Source organism: Atractosteus spatula, chromosome 5, assembly GCF_055471065.1.
Source record: "Atractosteus spatula isolate fAtrSpa1 chromosome 5, fAtrSpa1.hap1, whole genome shotgun sequence".
Classification (NCBI taxonomy): Eukaryota; Metazoa; Chordata; class Actinopteri; order Semionotiformes; family Lepisosteidae; genus Atractosteus; species Atractosteus spatula.
Window position 1 is genome coordinate 54,204,130 of NC_142710.1, and position 18,530 is coordinate 54,222,659.

Genomic DNA, 18,530 nt, shown 5'->3' on the forward strand with positions numbered 1-18,530 from the left:
GCTGAACTGCCCAACAAGCAAGAGTTTGAAAGAACCTGATTTAACTTTTAAAATCTTGCCATGGGCTTTGAAATCACAGGCAAATTAACAGATAAAGCCAAAATGTATTAGTTGTTTCGGACTTTTAGGCCACTTCAGCCTAAACGTACATTCATTCAGCACTCCGTTCAACACGAAATTTCCAATGAAAGAATAGCTTTCAAAAATTAATTTGACCACTCCTGACACACTCTTTTGGTTTTGGCAGTGTTGTATTGACTTTTCAGACTCATATTTTGATTCAGAGAAGCAAATTTTCCAGTCAAATGAGTGGAATGTTGAGAAAATTGTCTTTGAGAAATATTTGAACCCTAACCCTAACTAGCAAAACCCGAAGCTAGGGTTAGGGTTTTATTCCCATACAATGTAGACAGTTTTTGATGGCATGGCTGTGTTTTAGGGCTGAAAGGATATTTAGGAATATAGTTCTTTCAATGTTTTCTAAACATTTTTTTCTGACCTATATGGCTGTATACAGTGCTTTGCCCCAAAAAGGAATAGTGGCTGAACTGCCCAACAAGCAAGAGTTTGAAAGAACCTGATTTAACTTTTAAAATCTTGCCATGGGCTTTGAAATCACAGGCAAATTAACAGATAAAGCCAAAATGTATTATTTGTTTCGGACTTTTAGGCCACTTCAGCCTAAACGTACATTCATTCAGCACTCCGTTCAACACGAAATTTCGAATGAAAGAATAGCTTTCAAAAATTAATTCGACCACTCCTGACACACTCTTTTGGTTTTGGCAGTGTTGTATTGTCTTTTCAGACTTATATTTTGATTCAGAGAAGCAGATTTTCCTGTCAAATAAGTGGAATGTTGAGAAAACTGTCTTTGAGAAATATTTGATCCCTAACCCTAACTAGCAAAACCCGAAGCTAGGGTTTGGGTTTTATTCCTATACAATGTAGACAGTTTTTGATGACATGGCTGTGTTTTAGGGCTGAAAGGATTCTTAGGAATATAGTTCTTTCAATGTTTTCTAAACATTTTTTTCTGACCTATATGGCTGTATACAGTGCTTTGCCCCAAAAAGGAATGGTGTCTGAACTGCCCAACAAGCAAGAGTTCGAAAGAACCTGATTTAACTTTTAAAATCTTGCCATGGGCTTTGAAATCACAGGCAAAGTAACAGAAAAAGCCAAAATGTATTAGTTGTTTCGGACTTTTAGGCCACTTCAGCCTAAACGTCCATTCATTCAGCACTCCGTTCAACACGAAATTTCCAATGAAAGAATAGCTTTCAAAAATTAATTTGACCACTCCTGACACACTCTTTTGGTTTTGGCAGTGTTGCATTGTCTTTTCAAACTAATATTTTGATTCAGAGAAGCAAATTTTCCAGTCAAATGAGTGGAATGTTGAGAAAATTGTCTTTGAGAAATATTTGAACCCTAACCCTAACTAGCAAAACCCGAAGCTAGGGTTAGGGTTTTATTCCCATACAATGTAGACAGTTTTTGATGGCATGGCTGTGTTTTAGGGCTGAAAGGATATTTAGGAATATAGTTCTTTCAATGTTTTCTAAACATTTTTTCTGACCTATATGGCTGTATACAGTGCTTTGCCCCAAAAAGGAATGGTGGCTGAACTGCCCAACAAGCAAAAAATTGAAAGAACCTGATTTAACTTTTAAAATCTTGCCATGGGCTTTGAAATCACAGGCAAATTAACAGATAAAGCCAAAATGTATTAGTTGTTTCGGACTTTTAGGCCACGTCAGCCTAAACGTACATTCATTCAGCACTCCGTTCAACACGAAATTTCCAATGAAAGAATAGCTTTCAAAAATTAATTTGACCACTCCTGACACACTCTTTTGGTTTTGGCAGTGTTGTATTGTCTTTTCAGACTCATATTTTGATTCAGAGAAGCAAATTTTCCAGTCAAATGAGTGGAATGTTGAGAAAATTGTCTTCGAGAAATATTTGAACCCTAACCCTAACTAGCAAAACCCGAAGCTAGGGTTAGGGATTTATTCCCATACAATGTAGACAGTTTTTGATGGCATGGCTGTGTTTTAGGGCTGAAAGGATATTTAGGAATATAGTTCTTTCAATGTTTTCTAAACATTTTTTTCTGACCTATATGGCTGTATACAGTGCTTTGCCCCAAAAAGGAATGGTGGCTGAACTGCCCAACAAGCAAAAAATTGAAAGAACCTGATTTAACTTTTAAAATCTTGCCATGGGCTTTGAAATCACAGGCAAATTAACAGATAAAGACAAAATGTATTAGTTGTTTCGGACTTTTAGGCCACTTCAGCCTAAACGTACATTCATTCAGCACTCCGTTCAACACGAAATTTCCAATGAAAGAATAGCTTTCAAAAATTAATTTGACCACTCCTGACACACTCTTTTGGTTTTGGCAGTGTTGTATTGTCTTTTCAGACTTATATTTTGATTCAGAGAAGCAGATTTTCCTGTCAAATAAGTGGAATGTTGAGAAAACTGTCTTTGAGAAATATTTGATCCCTAACCCTAACTAGCAAAACCCGAAGCTAGGGTTAGGGTTTTATTCCCATACAATGTAGACAGTTTTTGATGGCATGGCTGTGATTTAGGGCTGAAAGGATTCTTAGGAATATAGTTCTTTCAATGTTTTCTAAACATTTTTTTCTGACCTATATGGCTGTATACAGTGCTTTGCCCCAAAAAGGAATAGTGGCTGAACTGCCCAACAAGCAAGAGTTTGAAAGAACCTGATTTAACTTTTAAAATCTTGCCATGGGCTTTGAAATCACAGGCAAATTAACAGATAAAGCCAAAATGTATTAGTTGTTTCGGACTTTTAGGCCACTTCAGCCTAAACGTACATTCATTCAGCACTCCGTTCAACACGAAATTTCCAATGAAAGAATAGCTTTCAAAAATTAATTTGACCACTCCTGACACACTCTTTTGGTTTTGGCAGTGTTGTATTGACTTTTCAGACTCATATTTTGATTCAGAGAAGCAAATTTTCCAGTCAAATGAGTGGAATGTTGAGAAAATTGTCTTTGAGAAATATTTGAACCCTAACCCTAACTAGCAAAACCCGAAGCTAGGGTTAGGGTTTTATTCCCATACAATGTAGACAGTTTTTGATGGCATGGCTGTGATTTAGGGCTGAAAGGATATTTAGGAATATAGTTCTTTCAATGTTTTCTAAACATTTTTGTCTGACCTATATGGCTGTATACAGTGCTTTGCCCCAAAAAGGAATGGTGGCTGAACTGCCCAACAAGCAAGAGTTTGAAAGAACCTGATTTAACTTTTAAAATCTTGCCATGGGCTTTGAAATCACAGGCAAATTAACAGATAAAGCCAAAATGTATTAGTTGTTTTGGACTTTTAGGCCACTTCAGCCTAAACGTACATTCATTCAGCACTCCGTTCAACACGAAATTTCCAATGAAAGAATAGCTTTCAAAAATTAATTTGACCACTCCTGACACACTCTTTTGGTTTTGGCAGTGTTGTATTGTCTTTTCAGACTCATATTTTGATTCAGAGAAGCAAATTTTCCAGTCAAATGAGTGGAATGTTGAGAAAATTGTCTTTGAGAAATATTTGAACCCTAACCCTAACTAGCAAAACCCGAAGCTAGGGTTAGGGTTTTATTCCCATACAATGTAGACAGTTTTTGATGGCATGGCTGTGTTTTAGGGCTGAAAGGATATTTAGGAATATAGTTCTTTCAATGTTTTCTAAACATTTTTTTCTGACCTATATGGCTGTATACAGTGCTTTGCCCCAAAAAGGAATGGTGGCTGAACTGCCCAACAAGCAAAAAATTGAAAGAACCTGATTTAACTTTTAAAATCTTGCCATGGGCTTTGAAATCACAGGCAAATTAACAGATAAAGACAAAATGTATTAGTTGTTTCGGACTTTTAGGCCACTTCAGCCTAAACGTACATTCATTCAGCACTCCGTTCAACACGAAATTTCCAATGAAAGAATAGCTTTCAAAAATTAATTTGACCACTCCTGACACACTCTTTTGGTTTTGGCAGTGTTGTATTGTCTTTTCAGACTCATATTTTGATTCAGAGAAGCAAATTTTCCAGTCAAATGAGTGGAATGTTGAGAAAATTGTCTTTGAGAAATATTTGAAACCTAACCCTAACTAGCAAAACCCGAAGCTAGGGTTAGGGTTTTATTCCCATACAATGTAGACAGTTTTTGATGGCATGGCTGTGTTTTAGGGCTGAAAGGATATTTAGGAATATAGTTCTTTCAATGTTTTCTAAACATTTTTTTCTGACCTATATGGCTGTATACAGTGCTTTGCCCCAAAAAGGAATGGTGGCTGAACTGCCCAACAAGCAAAAAATTAAAAGAACCTGATTTAACTTTTAAAATCTTGCCATGGGCTTTGAAATCACAGGCAAATTAACAGATAAAGCCAAAATGTATTAGTTGTTTCGGACTTTTAGGCCACTTCAGCCTAAACGTCTATTCATTCAGCACTCCGTTCAACACGAAATTTCCAATGAAAGAATAGCTTTCAAAAATTAATTTGACCACTCCTGACACACTCTTTTGGTTTTGGCAGTGTTGTATTGTCTTTTCAGACTCATATTTTGATTCAGAGAAGCAAATTTTCCAGTCAAATGAGTGGAATGTTGAGAAAATTGTCTTTGAGAAATATTTGAACCCTAACCCTAACTAGCAAAACCCAAAGCTAGGGTTAGGGTTTTATTCCCATACAATGTAGACAGTTTTTGATGGCATGGCTGTGTTTTAGGGCTGAAAGGATACTTAGGAATATAGTTCTTTCAATGTTTTCTAAACATTTTTTTCTGACCTATATGGCTGTATACAGTGCTTTGCCCCAAAAAGGAATGGTGGCTGAACTGCCCAACAAGCAAAAAATTGAAAGAACCTGATTTAACTTTTAAAATCTTGCCATGGGCTTTGAAATCACAGGCAGAATAACAGATAAAGCCAAAATGTATTAGTTGTTTCGGACTTTTAGGCCACTTCAGCCTAAACGTACATTCATTCAGCACTCCGTTCAACACAAAATTTCCAATGAAAGAATAGCTTTCAAAAATTAATTTGACCACTCCTGACACACTCTTTTGGTTTTGGCAGTGTTGTATTGACTTTTCAGACTCATATTTTGATTCAGAGAAGCAAATTTTCCAGTCAAATGAGTGGAATGTTGAGAAAATTGTCTTTGAGAAATATTTGAACCCTAACCCTAACTAGCAAAACCCGAAGCTAGGGTTAGGGTTTTATTCCCATACAATGTAGACAGTTTTTGATGGCATGGCTGTGATTTAGGGCTGAAAGGATATTTAGGAATATAGTTCTTTCAATGTTTTCTAAACATTTTTTTCTGACCTATATGGCTGTATACAGTGCTTTGCCCCAAAAAGGAATGGTGGCTGAACTGCCCAACAAGCAAGAGTTTGAAAGAACCTGATTTAACTTTTAAAATCTTGCCATGGGCTTTGAAATCACAGGCAAATTAACAGATAAAGCCAAAATGTATTAGTTGTTTCGGACTTTTAGGCCACTTCAGCCTAAACGTACATTCATTCAGCACTCCGTTCAACACGAAATTTCCAATGAAAGAATAGCTTTCAAAAATTAATTTGACCACTCCTGACACACTCTTTTGGTTTTGGCAGTGTTGTATTGTCTTTTCAGACTCATATTTTGATTCAGAGAAGCAAATTTTCCAGTCAAATGAGTGGAATGTTGAGAAAATTGTCTTTGAGAAATATTTGAACCCTAACCCTAACTAGCAAAACCCGAAGCTAGGGTTAGGGTTTTATTCCCATACAATGTAGACAGTTTTTGATGGCATGGCTGTGTTTTAGGGCTGAAAGGATATTTAGGAATATAGTTCTTTCAATGTTTTCTAAACATTTTTTTCTGACCTATATGGCTGTATACAGTGCTTTGCCCCAAAAAGGAATGGTGGCTGAACTGCCCAACAAGCAAAAAATTGAAAGAACCTGATTTAACTTTTAAAATCTTGCCATGGGCTTTGAAATCACAGGCAAATTAACAGATAAAGCCAAAATGTATTAGTTGTTTCGGACTTTTAGGCCACTTCAGCCTAAACGTACATTCATTCAGCACTCCGTTCAACACGAAATTTCGAATGAAAGAATAGCTTTCAAAAATTAATTCGACCACTCCTGACACACTCTTTTGGTTTTGGCAGTGTTGTATTGTCTTTTCAGACTCATATTTTGATTCAGAGAAGCAAATTTTCCAGTCAAATAAGTGGAATGTTGAGAAAACTGTCTTTGAGAAATATTTGAACCCTAACCCTAACTAGCAAGACCCGAAGCTAGGGTTAGGGTTTTATTCCCATACAATGTAGACAGTTTTTGATGGCATGGCTGTGTTTTAGGGCTGAAAGGATATTTAGGAATATAGTTCTTTCAATGTTTTCTAAACATTTTTTTCTCACCAATATGGCTGTATACAGTGCTTTACCCCAAAAAGGAATGGTGGCTGAACTGCCCAACAAGCAAAAAATTGAAATAACTTGATTTAACTTTTAAAATCTTGCCATTGGCTTTGAAATCACAGGCAAATTAACAGATAAAGCCAAAATGTATTAGTTGTTTCGGACTTTTAGGCCATTTCAGCCTAAACGTACATTCATTCAGCACTCCATTCAACACGAAATTTCCAATGAAAGAATAGCTTTCAAAAATTAATTTGACCACTCCTGACACACTCTTTTGGTTTTGGCAGTGTTGCATTGTCTTTTCAAACTAATATTGTCATTCAGAGAAGCAGATTTTCCTGTCAAATAAGTGGAATGTTGAGAAAATTGTCTTTGAGAAATATTTGAACCCTAACCCTAACTGGCAAAACCCGAATCTAGGGTTAGGGTTTTATTCCCATACAATGTAGACAGTTTTTGATGGCATGGCTGTGTTTTAGGGCTGAAAGGATATTTAGGAATATAGTTCTTTCAATGTTTTCTAAACATTTTTTTCTGACCTATATGGCTGTATACAGTGCTTTCCCCAAAAAGGAATGGTGGCTGAACTGCCCAACAAGCAAGAGTTTGAAAGAACCTGATTTAACTTTTAAAATCTTGCCATGGACTTTGAAATCACAGGCAAATTAACAGATAAAGCCGAAATGTATTAGTTGTTTCGGACTTTTAGGCCACTTCAGCCTAAACGTACATTCATTCAGCACTCCGTTCAACACGAAATTTCCAATGAAAGAATAGCTTTCAAAAATTAATTTGACCACTCCTGACACACTCTTTTGGTTTTGGCAGTGTTGTATTGTCTTTTCAGACTTATATTTTGATTCAGAGAAGCAGATTTTCCTGTCAAATAAGTGGAATGTTGAGAAAATTGTCTTTGAGAAATATTTGAACCCTAACCCTAACTGGCAAAACCCGAAGCTAGGGTTAGGGTTTTATTCCCATACAATGTAGACAGTTTTTGATGGCATGGCTGTGTTTTAGGGCTGAAAGGATATTTAGGAATATAGTTCTTTCAATGTTTTCTAAACATTTTTTTCTGACCTATATGGCTGTATACAGTGCTTTCCCCAAAAAGGAATGGTGGCTGAACTGCCCAACAAGCAAGAGTTTGAAAGAACCTGATTTAACTTTTAAAATCTTGCCATGGACTTTGAAATCACAGGCAAATTAACAGATAAAGCCAAAATGTATTAGTTGTTTCGGACTTTTAGGCCACTTCAGCCTAAACGTACATTCATTCAGCACTCCGTTCAACACGAAATTTCCAATGAAAGAATAGCTTTCAAAAATTAATTTGACCACTCCTGACACACTCTTTTGGTTTTGGCAGTGTTGTATTGTCTTTTCAGACTTATATTTTGATTCAGAGAAGCAGATTTTCCTGTCAAATAAGTGGAATGTTGAGAAAACTGTCTTTGAGAAATATTTGAACCCTAACCCTAACTAGCAAAACCCGAAGCTAGGGTTAGGGTTTTATTCCCATACAATGTAGACAGTTTTTGATGACATGGCTGTGTTTTAGGGCTGAAAGGATTCTTAGGAATATAGTTCTTTCAATGTTTTCTAAACATTTTTTTCTGACCTATATGGCTGTATACAGTGCTTTGCCCCAAAAAGGAATGGTGTCTGAACTGCCCAACAACCAAGAGTTCGAAAGAACCTGATTTAACTTTTAAAATCTTGCCATGGGCTTTGAAATCACAGGCAAAGTAACAGAAAAAGCCAAAATGTATTAGTTGTTTCGGACTTTTAGGCCACTTCAGCCTAAACGTCCATTCATTCAGCACTCCGTTCAACACGAAATTTCCAATGAAAGAATAGCTTTCAAAAATTAATTTGACCACTCCTGACACACTCTTTTGGTTTTGGCAGTGTTGCATTGTCTTTTCAAACTAATATTTTCATTCAGAGAAGCAGATTTTCCTGTCAAATAAGTGGAATGTTGAGAAAATTGTCTTTGAGAAATATTTGAACCCTAACCCTAACTGGCAAAACCCTAAGCTAGGGTTAGGGTTTTATTCCCAAACAATGTAGACAGTTTTTGATGGCATGGCTGTGTTTTAGGGCTGAAAGGATACTTAGGAATATAGTTCTTTCAATGTTTTCTAAACATTTTTTTCTGACCTATATGGCTGTATACAGTGCTTTGCCCCAAAAAGGAATGGTGGCTGAACTGCCCAACAAGCAAGAGTTCGAAAGAACCTGATTTAACTTTTAAACTCTTGCCATGGGCTTTGAAATCACAGGCAGATTAACAGATAAAGCCAAAATGTATTAGTTGTTTCGGACTTTTAGGCCACTTCAGCCTAAACGTCCATTCATTCAGCACTCCGTTCAACACGAAATTTCCAATGAAAGAATAGCTTTCAAAAATTAATTTGACCACTCCTGACACACTCTTTTGGTTTTGGCAGTGTTGTATTGACTTTTCAGACTCATATTTTGATTCAGAGAAGCAAATTTTCCAGTCAAATGAGTGGAATGTTGAGAAAATTGTCTTTGAGAAATATTTGAACCCTAACCCTAACTAGCAAAACCCGAAGCTAGGGTTAGGGTTTTATTCCCATACAATGTAGACAGTTTTTGATGGCATGGCTGTGATTTAGGGCTGAAAGGATATTTAGGAATATAGTTCTTTCAATGTTTTCTAAACATTTTTTTCTGACCTATATGGCTGTATACAGTGCTTTGCCCCAAAAAGGAATGGTGGCTGAACTGCCCAACAAGCAAGAGTTTGAAAGAACCTGATTTAACTTTTAAAATCTTGCCATGGGCTTTGAAATCACAGGCAAATTAACAGATAAAGCCAAAATGTATTAGTTGTTTCGGACTTGTAGGCCACTTCAGCCTAAACGTACATTCATTCAGCACTCCGTTCAACACGAAATTTCGAATGAAAGAATAGCTTTCAAAAATTAATTCGACCACTCCTGACACACTCTTTTGGTTTTGGCAGTGTTGTATTGTCTTTTCAGACTCATATTTTGATTCAGAGAAGCAGATTTTCCTGTCAAATAAGTGGAATGTTGAGAAAATTGTCTTTGAGAAATATTTGAACCCTAACCCTAACTAGCAAAACCCGAAGCTAGGGTTAGGGTTTTATTCCCATACAATGTAGACAGTTTTTGATGACATGGCTGTGTTTTAGGGCTGAAAGGATACTTAGGAATATAGTTCTTTCAATGTTTTCTAAACATTTTTTTCTGACCAATATGGCTGTATACAGTGCTTTGCCCCAAAAAGGAATGGTGGCTGAACTGCCCAACAAGCAAGAGTTCGAAAGAACCTGATTTAACTTTTAAAATCTTGCCATGGACTTTGAAATCACAGGCAAATTAACAGATAAAGCCAAAATGTATTAGTTGTTTCGGACTTTTAGGCAACTTCAGCCTAAACGTACATTCATTCAGCACTCCGTTCAACACGAAATTTCGAATGAAAGAATAGCTTTCAAAAATTAATTTGACCACTCCTGACACACTCTTTTGGTTTTGGCAGTGTTGTATTGTCTTTTCAGACTCATATTTTGATTCAGAGAAGCAAATTTTCCAGTCAAATAAGTGGAATGTTGAGAAAACTGTCTTTGAGAAACATTTGAACCCTAACCCTAACTAGCAAAACCCGAAGCTAGGGTTAGGGTTTTATTCCCATACAATGTAGACAGTTTTTGATGGCATGGCTGTGTTTTAGGGCTGAAAGGATATTTAGGAATATAGTTCTTTCAATGTTTTCTAAACATTTTTTTCTGACCTATATGGCTGTATACAGTGCTTTTCCCCAAAAAGGAATGGTGGCTGAACTGCCCAACAAGCAAAAAATTGAAAGAACCTGATTTAACTTTTAAAATCTTGCCATGGGCTTTGAAATCACAGGCAAATTAACAGATAAAGCCAAAATGTATTAGTTGTTTCGGACTTTTAGGCCATTTCAGCCTAAACGTACATTCATTCAGCACTCCATTCAACACGAAATTTCCAATGAAAGAATAGCTTTCAAAAATTAATTTGACCACTCCTGACACACTCTTTTGGTTTTGGCAGTGTTGCATTGTCTTTTCAAACTAATATTGTCATTCAGAGAAGCAGATTTTCCTGTCAAATAAGTGGAATGTTGAGAAAATTGTCTTTGAGAAATATTTGAACCCTAACCCTAACTGGCAAAACCCGAAGCTAGGGTTAGGGTTTTATTCCCATACAATGTAGACAGTTTTTGATGGCATGGCTGTGTTTTAGGGCTGAAAGGATATTTAGGAATATAGTTCTTTCAATGTTTTCTAAACATTTTTTTCTGACCTATATGGCTGTATACAGTGCTTTCCCCAAAAAGGAATGGTGGCTGAACTGCCCAACAAGAAAGAGTTTGAAAGAACCTGATTTAACTTTTAAAATCTTGCCATGGACTTTGAAATCACAGGCAAATTAACAGATAAAGCCAAAATGTATTAGTTGTTTCGGACTTTTAGGCCACTTCAGCCTAAACGTACATTCATTCAGCACTCCGTTCAACACGAAATTTCCAATGAAAGAATAGCTTTCAAAAATTAATTTGACCACTCCTGACACACTCTTTTGGTTTTGGCAGTGTTGTATTGTCTTTTCAGACTTATATTTTGATTCAGAGAAGCAGATTTTCCTGTCAAATAAGTGGAATGTTGAGAAAACTGTCTTTGAGAAATATTTGATCCCTAACCCTAACTGGCAAAACCCGAAGCTAGGGTTAGGGTTTTATTCCTATACAATGTAGACAGTTTTTGATGGCATGGCTGTGTTTTAGGGCTGAAAGGATATTTAGGAATATAGTTCTTTCAATGTTTTCTAAACATTTTTTTCTGACCTATATGGCTGTATACAGTGCTTTCCCCAAAAAGGAATGGTGGCTGAACTGCCCAACAAGCAAGAGTTTGAAAGAACCTGATTTAACTTTTAAAATCTTGCCATGGACTTTGAAATCACAGGCAAATTAACAGATAAAGCCAAAATGTATTAGTTGTTTCGGACTTTTAGGCCACTTCAGCCTAAACGTACATTCATTCAGCACTCCGTTCAACACGAAATTTCCAATGAAAGAATAGCTTTCAAAAATTAATTTGACCACTCCTGACACACTCTTTTGGTTTTGGCAGTGTTGTATTGTCTTTTCAGACTTATATTTTGATTCAGAGAAGCAGATTTTCCTGTCAAATAAGTGGAATGTTGAGAAAACTGTCTTTGAGAAATATTTGATCCCTAACCCTAACTAGAAAAACCCGAAGCTAGGGTTTGGGTTTTATTCCCATACAATGTAGACAGTTTTTGATGACATGGCTGTGTTTTAGGGCTGAAAGGATTCTTAGGAATATAGTTCTTTCAATGTTTTCTAAACATTTTTTTCTGACCTATATGGCTGTATACAGTGCTTTGCCCCAAAAAGGAATGGTGTCTGAACTGCCCAACAAGCCAGAGTTCGAAAGAACCTGATTTAACTTTTAAAATCTTGCCATGGGCTTTGAAATCACAGGCAAATTAACAGATAAAGCCAAAATGTATTAGTTGTTTCGGACTTGTAGGCCACTTCAGCCTAAACGTACATTCATTCAGCACTCCGTTCAACACGAAATTTCGAATGAAAGAATAGCTTTCAAAAATTAATTCGACCACTCCTGACACACTCTTTTGGTTTTGGCGGTGTTGTATTGTCTTTTCAAACTAATATTTTCATTCAGAGAAGCAGATTTTCCTGTCAAATAAGTGGAATGTTGAGAAAATTGTCTTTGAGAAATATTTGAACCCTAACCCTAACTGGCAAAACCCGAAGCTAGGGTTAGGGTTTTATTCCCATACAATGTAGACAGTTTTTGATGACATGGCTGTGTTATAGGGCTGAAAGGATACTTAGGAATATAGTTCTTTCAATGTTTTCTAAACATTTTTTTCTGACCAATATGGCTGTATACAGTGCTTTGCCCCAAAAAGGAATGGTGGCTGAACTGCCCAACAAGCAAGAGTTCGAAAGAACCTGATTTAACTTTTAAAATCTTGCCATGGACTTTGAAATCACAGGCAAATTAACAGATAAAGCCAAAATGTATTAGTTGTTTCGGACTTTTAGGCAACTTCAGCCTAAACGTACATTCATTCAGCACTCCGTTCAACACGAAATTTCGAATGAAAGAATAGCTTTCAAAAATTAATTTGACCACTCCTGACACACTCTTTTGGTTTTGGCAGTGTTGTATTGTCTTTTCAGACTCATATTTTGATTCAGAGAAGCAAATTTTCCAGTCAAATAAGTGGAATGTTGAGAAAACTGTCTTTGAGAAATATTTGAACCCTAACCCTAACTAGCAAAACCCGAAGCTAGGGTTAGGGTTTTATTCCCATACAATGTAGACAGTTTTTGATGGCATGGCTGTGTTTTAGGGCTGAAAGGATATTTAGGAATATAGTTCTTTTAATGTTTTCTAAACATTTTTTTCTGACCTATATGGCTGTATACAGTGCTTTGCCCCAAAAAGGAATGGTGGCTGAACTGCCCAACAAGCAAAAAATTGAAAGAACCTGATTTAACTTTTAAAATCTTGCCATGGGCTTTGAAATCACAGGCAAATTAACAGATAAAGCCAAAATGTATTAGTTGTTTCGGACTTTTAGGCCACTTCAGCCTAAACGTACATTCATTCAGCACTCCGTTCAACACGAAATTTCCAATGAAAGAATAGCTTTCAAAAATTAATTTGACCACTCCTGACACACTCTTTTGGTTTTGGCAGTGTTGCATTGTCTTTTCAAACTAATATTGTCATTCAGAGAAGCAGATTTTCCTGTCAAATAAGTGGAATGTTGAGAAAACTGTCTTTGAGAAATATTTGATCCCTAACCCTAACTAGCAAAACCCGAAGCTAGGGTTTGGGTTTTATTCCCATACAATGTAGACAGTTTTTGATGACATGGCTGTGTTTTAGGGCTGAAAGGATTCTTAGGAATATAGTTCTTTCAATGTTTTCTAAACATTTTTTTCTGACCTATATGGCTGTATACAGTGCTTTGCCCCAAAAAGGAATGGTGTCTGAACTACCCAACAAGCAAGAGTTCGAAAGAACCTGATTTAACTTTTAAAATCTTGCCATGGGCTTTGAAATCACAGACAAAGTAACAGAAAAAGCCAAAATGTATTAGTTGTTTCGGACTTTTAGGCCACTTCAGCCTAAACGTCCATTCATTCAGCACTCCGTTCAACACGAAATTTCCAATGAAAGAATAGCTTTCAAAAATTAATTTGACCACTCCTGACACACTCTTTTGGTTTTGGCAGTGTTGCATTGTCTTTTCAAACTAATATTTTCATTCAGAGAAGCAGATTTTCCTGTCAAATAAGTGGAATGTTGAGAAAATTGTCTTTGAGAAATATTTGAACCCTAACCCTAACTAGCAAAACCCGAAGCTAGGGTTAGGGTTTTATTCCCATACAATGTAGACAGTTTTTGATGGCATGGCTGTGTTTTAGGGCTGAAAGGATACTTAGGAATATAGTTCTTTCAATGTTTTCTAAACATTTTTTTCTGACCTATATGGCTGTATACAGTGCTTTGCCCCAAAAAGGAATGGTGGCTGAACTGCCCAACAAGCAAAAAATTGAAAGAACCTGATTTATCTTTTAAAATCTTGCCATGGACTTTGAAATCACAGGCAAATTAACACATAAAGCCAAAATGTATTAGTTGTTTCGGACTTTTAGGCAACTTCAGCCTAAACGTACATTCATTCAGCACTCCGTTCAACACGAAATTTCGAATGAAAGAATAGCTTTCAAAAATTAATTTGACCACTCCTGACACACTCTTTTGGTTTTGGCAGTGTTGTATTGTCTTTTCAGACTCATATTTTGATTCAGAGAAGCAAATTTTCCAGTCAAATAAGTGGAATGTTGAGAAAACTGTCTTTGAGAAATATTTGAACCCTAACCCTAATTAGCAAAACCCGAAGCTAGGGTTAGGGTTTTATTCCCATACAATGTAGACAGTTTTTGATGGCATGGCTGTGTTTTAGGGCTGAAAGGATATTTAGGAATATAGTTCTTTCAATGTTTTCTAAACATTTTTTTCTGACCTATATGGCTGTATACAGTGCTTTCCCCAAAAAGGAATGGTGTCTGAACTGCCCAACAAGCAAGAGTTCGAAAGAACCTGATTTAACTTTTAAAATCTTGCCATGGACTTTGAAATCACAGGCAAATTAACAGATAAAGCCAAAATGCATTAGTTGTTTCGGACTTTTAGGCCACTTCAGCCTAAACGTACATTCATTCAGCACTCCGTTCAACACGAAATTTCCAATGAAAGAATAGCTTTCAAAAATTAATTTGACCACTCCTGACACACTCTTTTGGTTTTGGCAGTGTTGTATTGTCTTTTCAGACTTATATTTTGATTCAGAGAAGCAGATTTTCCTGTCAAATAAGTGGAATGTTGAGAAAACTGTCTTTGAGAAATATTTGAACCCTAACCCTAACTAGCAAAACCCGAAGCTAGGGTTAGGGTTTTATTCCCATACAATGTAGACAGTTTTTGATGGCATGGCTGTGTTTTAGGGCTGAAAGGATACTTAGGAATATAGTTCTTTCAATGTTTTCTAAACATTTTTTTCTGACCAATATGGCTGTATACAGTGCTTTGCCCCAAAAAGGAATGGTGGCTGAACTGCCCAACAAGCAAAAAATTGAAAGAACCTGATTTAACTTTTAAAATCTTGCCATGGGCTTTGAAATCACAGGCAAATTAACAGATAAAGCCAAAATGTATTAGTTGTTTCGGACTTGTAGGCCACTTCAGCCTAAACGTACATTCATTCAGCACTCCGTTCAACACGAAATTTCGAATGAAAGAATAGCTTTCAAAAATTAATTCGACCACTCCTGACACACTCTTTTGGTTTTGGCGGTGTTGTATTGTCTTTTCAGACTCATATTTTGATTCAGAGAAGCAGATTTTCCTGTCAAATAAGTGGAATGTTGAGAAAATTGTCTTTGAGAAATATTTGAACCCTAACCCTAACTAGCAAAACCCGAAGCTAGGGTTAGGGTTTTATTCCCATACAATGTAGACAGTTTTTGATGACATGGCTGTGTTTTAGGGCTGAAAGGATACTTAGGAATATAGTTCTTTCAATGTTTTCTAAACATTTTTTTCTGACCAATATGGCTGTATACAGTGCTTTGCCCCAAAAAGGAATGGTGGCTGAACTGCGCAACAAGCAAGAGTTCGAAAGAACCTGATTTAACTTTTAAAATCTTGCCATGGACTTTGAAATCACAGGCAAATTAACAGATAAAGCCAAAATGTATTAGTTGTTTCGGACTTTTAGGCAACTTCAGCCTAAACGTACATTCATTCAGCACTCCGTTCAACACGAAATTTCGAATGAAAGAATAGCTTTCAAAAATTAATTTGACCACTCCTGACACACTCTTTTGGTTTTGGCAGTGTTGTATTGTCTTTTCAGACTCATATTTTGATTCAGAGAAGCAAATTTTCCAGTCAAATAAGTGGAATGTTGAGAAAACTGTCTTTGAGAAATATTTGAACCCTAACCCTAACTAGCAAAACCCGAAGCTAGGGTTAGGGTTTTATTCCCATACAATGTAGACAGTTTTTGATGGCATGGCTGTGTTTTAGGGCTGAAAGGATATTTAGGAATATAGTTCTTTCAATGTTTTCTAAACATTTTTTTCTGACCTATATGGCTGTATACAGTGCTTTCCCCAAAAAGGAATGGTGTCTGAACTGCCCAACAAGCAAGAGTTCGAAAGAACCTGATTTAACTTTTAAAATCTTGCCATGGACTTTGAAATCACAGGCAAATTAACAGATAAAGCCAAAATGCATTAGTTGTTTCGGACTTTTAGGCCACTTCAGCCTAAACGTACATTCATTCAGCACTCCGTTCAACACGAAATTTCCAATGAAAGAATAGCTTTCAAAAATTAATTTGACCACTCCTGACACACTCTTTTGGTTTTGGCAGTGTTGTATTGTCTTTTCAGACTTATATTTTGATTCAGAGAAGCAGATTTTCCTGTCAAATAAGTGGAATGTTGAGAAAACTGTCTTTGAGAAATATTTGATCCCTAACCCTAACTAGCAAAACCCGAAGCTAGGGTTAGGGTTTTATTCCCATACAATGTAGACAGTTTTTGATGGTATGGCTGTGATTTAGGGCTGAAAGGATATTTAGGAATATAGTTCTTTCAATGTTTTCTAAACATTTTTGTCTGACCTATATGGCTGTATACAGTGCTTTGCCCCAAAAAGGAATGGTGGCTGAACTGCCCAACAAGCAAGAGTTTGAAAGAACCTGATTTAACTTTTAAAATCTTGCCATGGGCTTTGAAATCACAGGCAAATTAACAGATAAAGCCAAAATGTATTAGTTGTTTCGGACTTTTAGGCCACTTCAGCCTAAACGTACATTCATTCAGCACTCCGTTCAACACGAAATTTCCAATGAAAGAATAGCTTTCAAAAATTAATTTGACCACTCCTGACACACTCTTTTGGTTTTGGCAGTGTTGTATTGTCTTTTCAGACTCATATTTTGATTTAGAGAAGCAAATTTTCCAGTCAAATGAGTGGAATGTTGAGAAAATTGTCTTTGAGAAATATTTGAACCCTAACCCTAACTAGCAAAACCCGAAGCTAGGGTTAGGGTTTTATTCCCATACAATGTAGACAGTTTTTGATGGCATGGCTGTGTTTTAGGGCTGAAAGGATATTTAGGAATATAGTTCTTTCAATGTTTTCTAAACATTTTTTTCTGACCTATATGGCTGTATACAGTGCTTTGCCCCAAAAAGGAATGGTGGCTGAACTGCCCAACAAGCAAAAAATTGAAAGAACCTGATTTAACTTTTAAAATCTTGCCATGGGCTTTGAAATCACAGGCAAATTAACAGATAAAGCCAAAATGTATTAGTTGTTTCGGACTTTTAGGCCATTTCAGCCTAAACGTACATTCATTCAGCACTCCATTCAACACGAAATTTCCAATGAAAGAATAGCTTTCAAAAATTAATTTGACCACTCCTGACACACTCTTTTGGTTTTGGCAGTGTTGCATTGTCTTTTCAAACTAATATTGTCATTCAGAGAAGCAGATTTTCCTGTCAAATAAGTGGAATGTTGAGAAAATTGTCTTTGAGAAATATTTGAACCCTAACCCTAACTAGCAAAACCCGAAGCTAGGGTTAGGGTTTTATTCCCATACAATGTAGACAGTTTTTGATGGCATGGCTGTGTTTTAGGGCTGAAAGGATACTTAGGAATATAGTTCTTTCAATATTTTCTAAACATTTTTTTCTGACCTATATGGCTGTATACAGTGCTTTGCCCCAAAAAGGAATGGTGGCTGAACTGCCCAACAAGCAAAAAATTGAAAGAACCTGATTTAACTTTTAAAATCTTGCCATGGGCTTTGAAATCACAGGCAAATTAACAGATAAAGCCAAAATGTATTAGTTGTTTCGGACTTTTAGGCCACTTCAGCCTAAACGTACATTCATTCAGCACTCCGTTCAACACGAAATTTCCAATGAAAGAGTAGCTTTCAAAAATTAATTTGACCACTCCTGACACACTCTTTTGGTTTTGGCAGTGTTGTATTGTCTTTTCAGACTCATATTTTGATTCAGAGAAGCAGATTTTCCTGTCAAATAAGTGGAATGTTGAGAAAATTGTCTTTGAGAAATATTTGAACCCTAACCCTAACTAGCAAAACCCGATGCTAGGGTTAGGGTTTTATTCCCATACAATGTAGACAGTTTTTGATGGCATGGCTGTGTTTTAGGGCTGAAAGGATACTTAGGAATATAGTTCTTTCAATGTTTTCTAAACATTTTTTTCTGACCTATATGGCTGTATACACTGCTTTGCCCCAAAAAGGAATGGTGGCTGAACTGCCCAACAAGCAAAAAATTGAAAGAACCTGATTTAACTTTTAAAATCTTGCTATGGGCTTTGAAATCACAGGCAAATTAACAGATAAAGCCAAAATGTATT